This window comes from Nicotiana tomentosiformis, chromosome 4 (assembly GCF_000390325.3).
Source record: "Nicotiana tomentosiformis chromosome 4, ASM39032v3, whole genome shotgun sequence".
In the NCBI taxonomy this organism is placed as follows: Eukaryota; Viridiplantae; Streptophyta; class Magnoliopsida; order Solanales; family Solanaceae; genus Nicotiana; species Nicotiana tomentosiformis.
In genome coordinates this window covers 117,411,754-117,416,627 of record NC_090815.1, presented here as the reverse complement: position 1 = coordinate 117,416,627, position 4,874 = coordinate 117,411,754, and positions in this window count along the sequence as shown.

Genomic DNA, 4,874 nt, shown 5'->3' with positions numbered 1-4,874 from the left:
GAAAGCAATAGAGGGCTTGACAAGTATTTCTTTAAATCTCTCAAAGTATGTTGGCACTCCGGGGTCCATTCAAAATTATTTTTCTTTTTGAGCAGTGCGAAGAAACGATGACACTTTTCTGATGACCAGGAAATGAACTTGCTCAAAGCTGCTAATCTCCCTGTAAGCCTTTGGACTTCCTTCACATTTGATAGTTGGTTCGGGATGTTTTATATAGCCTTGATCTTATCGGGGTTTACCTCAATTCCCTTTTATTTTACTAGAAATCCCAGAAACTTACCAAAGCTGACCTCGAACTCGCATTTCTCAGGATTAAGTTTCATACTATGCTTCCTTAGGATGTCGCAAGTTTCTTGCAGATGTTTAAGATGATCACATGCATTTAAAGACTTAACAAGCATTTCATCTATATAAACTTCCATAGTTTTTTCCTATTTGACTTTCAAACATCTTATTCACGAGTTGTTAGTAAGTGGCTCCGGCATTTTTCAACCCGAAGGGCATCATATTGTAGCAATATATACCGAAATTCGTTATAAATGAAGTTTTTTCCTAATACTCTGGGTTCATCTTACTTTGGTTGTACCCAGAATAAGCATCGAGGAAACTCATTAACTCGTGCCCGGTCGTGGCATCAATCATTTGATCAATGCTTGGCAGTGGGAACGGGTCTTTCGGGCATGACTCGTTAAGATCTTTATAATCTACACACATGCGAAACTTATTGTTCTTCTTAGGAAGTACTACTACATTGGCTAGCCAGTCTCGATATCTTACCACTCTGATTGAACCGATATTAAGTAAGTGGGCTACCTCTTCTTTGATGAATTTATTCTTGGCTTCGACAATCGGGCGTTTCTTTTGTCTTATCGGAGGTATGCTGGGATCCAAGCTTAACTTGTGTACGGCTACTTCTGTCGGGATGCTGACGAGTGCAAAACACACACTTAAATTGTGCTCGCTAGTTAAAGATAGTATAGTATAATATCGTGTCCACAGGGATTGGATTTAAATAGTATTCTCGTAGTTTCTAGCTTGATTGCTATCCAGGAGGATCAACAATTTAGATTTATGTGGTTAATACTAAAATTAATTAAGAATCTAGAGCTAATTGACTGATGACAATCGAAGTAAGGCCTAAGCAAAGGAAGATATCAATGGGAGAAAATGGGGGTTTTGATAGGATAGGTGCAAGATAATTGTCTGAGATTTAACTTTAGATAATTCACTTCTAATGTTCAAGTGAGTCTCTCGAATTTACTTAATTATCAGTACAATTGTTTAGTAGAAACTCCTCTCTCGATTAAGTCTCAACCTCTCAATATGAATCAATTTAAGCATTGCGAAGATATGCAAGAATTCAAAGTGAATCGATCTTTAGGAAAACCTCTTTCGATTATTCTCCTAACTAGTTTTAATCAATGATTCAACTAGCATCTTTCGATTACTTAGAAGAATCTATGAACTTAACCAATAATATAATGCAAAGATATCACAAGTTATGCCTCTTTCGATTACAAGAATAAGTGAATATAGATACAACAATTAAATCATCCAAAAATGATTCAACTACATAAAAATAGAGTTATAATCCACAAACAATCATCAATACACCAAATCCATGAAAACCCCAAAGGATCTACTCCATAGACATGTAGAAGTTCTTCACAAATATAATTAAAGTATAGAAAAACATATATTCAATCCAAACCCGGATCTTGAGTGAGGAAGGAATGATGAAATCCTTGTGCTTGTGTTCTTCCAACTCCTCCTTAGCCTCCTTGGCCTCCTTAGGTCGAAAATCTGTCCAAAGTCCCGAAAATGGTATTTTCTAGTGTATTTAAGCCACCCCCCAATAAACCCCGGACTATAATACCCTTTTTAGTGGAAATGGGACGATACTCTAACAAATTTGTACTGCCGCGCCGCACCATGCGACGTGGTAGTGGATATTTTCAGTATGATTTGCAATTTGTGTTCTGGGTAGAATTTGCACTTGCGCGTCGCACAGTGCGTCGTATTAGTGCAAATAGTACAGATTTTGCTTCGATGTTGATATCCAGACTTGGTCCTCGGCCTCCGAACACAATAACGGCTTAATTTCTTGGGCTTTTACTCAGACATCAAAGCTCCAAATCTCTCAAATTATATCCATAACATCTACATCACTCAAAATCACTCCTACAAGGCATAAAACACACAATAAGTGCAAAACACTAGCAATTAATACTCAAACTCAGTTAAAGTGCAGTAAATTAGAGTGAAATAAGCGACTAAAACATGTAATTATAGTCTACCATCAGATGCCTGTCATATCCTCATGCGACCATACAAAACAATCGGCATTAGATTTAGGGAATTTAATAAAGTCGGACCTGTGTTCTGGGTGCAGTCTTGTCCCCAAGTGGAATTTCCTTTCTAGGAATTCTTCGAACAAAGCCACTTGCTCTAGCTCTTCTCATGTGGACTTCATTGCATCGGTCTCTTCTGGAACTTGGAAATATCTTAGTACCTAATAATATTTCGACGCCTCTGCCCCCGGGATAACTTCATCTAGTTAGGGAGTAGGCACCGGTCCCCGTAATTGATATGTCACGTGTTCCTTTCCTTTGCTACTGGAGACCGAAATTGCATTCATCTCTCTTGCCGCCTGTTGATCACCCCTTATCTGCTTAATCCCTTCGGGCATTGGAAACTTCAGTAATTGATGATACGTTGATGGTACAACTTTCATCTCGTGTAACCATGGCCTTCCCAGAATGATGTTGTATCCCATATCACCATGTACTACTTCGAAAAGAGTTGTTTTCATTACTCCTCCATCGTTTGTGAGTAATAAAATTTCTCCCCAGATTGTCATACTTGCGAGGTTGAATCCGACAAGGAGCTTAGTGGCCGAAATAATGCTTCCGGTGAGTATAGCTTACTCCAATACTCTCTATTGTATGATATTAGCTGAAATTCTTGGATCCACTAGAACACGCTTAATCTTAAAATCTAGCATATTTAAAGAAATTACCAGTGCATCGTTGTGTGGTAGCAGAAATCTATCTGCGTCCTCCGTAAAAGTGATGTCGTCTTCCCGAAGCCTTTTGTTATGCGTTATTAATACTTTTATCTTCTTTGCTGCTGAAAAGGTGACCCCGTTAATCTCGTTCCCTCCGAAGATCATAATGATTGTTTGATGCTAGGGATCTTCTCCTACTTTTGAGGGTTCCGCATTGTTCCGGTTATGACTATAATTGTTCTTAGCTTGATCACTCAAGAATTCTCTGAGGTGACCATACTTTAATAATGTTGCCACTTCTTCCCGGAGGTGTCGACAGTCCCTTGTCCGGTGGCCATTTGTCCCCTGGTATTCACACTACAAGTTGTGATCCCTCTGGCTAGAATCAGACCTCATTGGTTTCGGGAACCGTGCTTCTTTGATGTTTCTCATGGCCGACACCAACTCCACTGTACTGACATTGAAGTTGTATTCCGATAACTTGGGGTAAGAAGGATCCGCGATCCTGACATTTCTTTATCCACCAATGATCGATTGTTCTGACCGCGATCAGTCCTTCTGTCAACGGCAAACCTGTCCGCTGTCCAAAAACCTCTGCTGCAGCCTTCGGTCCATTCATAGGGCAAAAACCAGCCCCTCGTCCGTTAGTCCGCGTCATAATCATCATTTGATTTTTCTCTTTTCTTTTCTCGTCCTTTGGTTGATGATGGAAAACCAACCTGATCATCTTCGATCCTTATTTTTGATTCATATCGGTTGTGGACATCCACCCAGGTTGTTGCTTAAAACTCGAGTAGGCTTTCTTTCAATTTTCGGGAAGCATCTGAACTCTTCCAATTCAATCCCTTGGTGAATGCTCCAGCCGCTCATTCGTCTCGGACAGTCGGGAGAAACATTCCCTCTTTCTGGATTGGGTAACGAAGTCTTGTAGCAGCCTGAACTCTCCTTGTGCAATCTTAAATATGTCAGACTTTCTAGCATGTACTTTTCTAGCCCCGGCATGAGTCTTGATGAAAGAATCCGCGAGCATTTCAAATGAGTCTATGGAATGCTCGGGTAACAGTGAATACCACGTCAAGGCTCCCCTCGTGAGGGTTTCTCCAAATTTCTTTAGCAACACAGATTCAATTTTGTGAGGAACTAAATCATTTTCCTTTACCACCATTGTGTAGGTGGTAATATGCTCCTAGGAGTTTGAAGTTCTGTCATACTTTGGCACTTCAGGCATTTTGAACCGCTCTGGGGTTAAATTTGGTGCCGCACTTGGCTTGTATGGCAATTGAGTATACTTTTTTGAGTCCTGACCTTTCAACACTAGTGACGCGCCCGGGATCTTGTCCATGCGGGTGTTTACTTCCCTCATAAATCGTAAAAGTTCATTCTTGAAAGGATCATTCTCGATTTTGATGCCGGATCCATCCCCTCTGCCCCATCAGAGCTAATTTTATCCCTGGGGGTGTTGTTCTCGACCCTCTGCGTCGTTTGATTCGTGGGAACCCCGGGAGGAACCAGATCTCATCTGTTAGCGTTATTTGAAGCTCCCGATAACGCCTGCTTTAACTCTGTCAGAAGCACATCCTATCACATGAGGTGACCTAGAATGATCGTCTGTTGCTCTTGCAAGACCCTTACAGTGTCAACGACATGTTCCTCATCAGCATCACCAGGAGTGGTCTCCTAAACATATTAAGGATATTGCCTATCATGCACCGGTGTAGCATTATTCCCCTCATTATGGGTGCCACTGACTGAGTCCTCGAAATGAGGTTGATCCCCTCGAATCTCGGGGTTGTGCATGTCGTTAACAGTGTGCCATTTCTTATGATTTTATCTAAGACAAAATAATCAAACACGTTAGTAAAAAAGG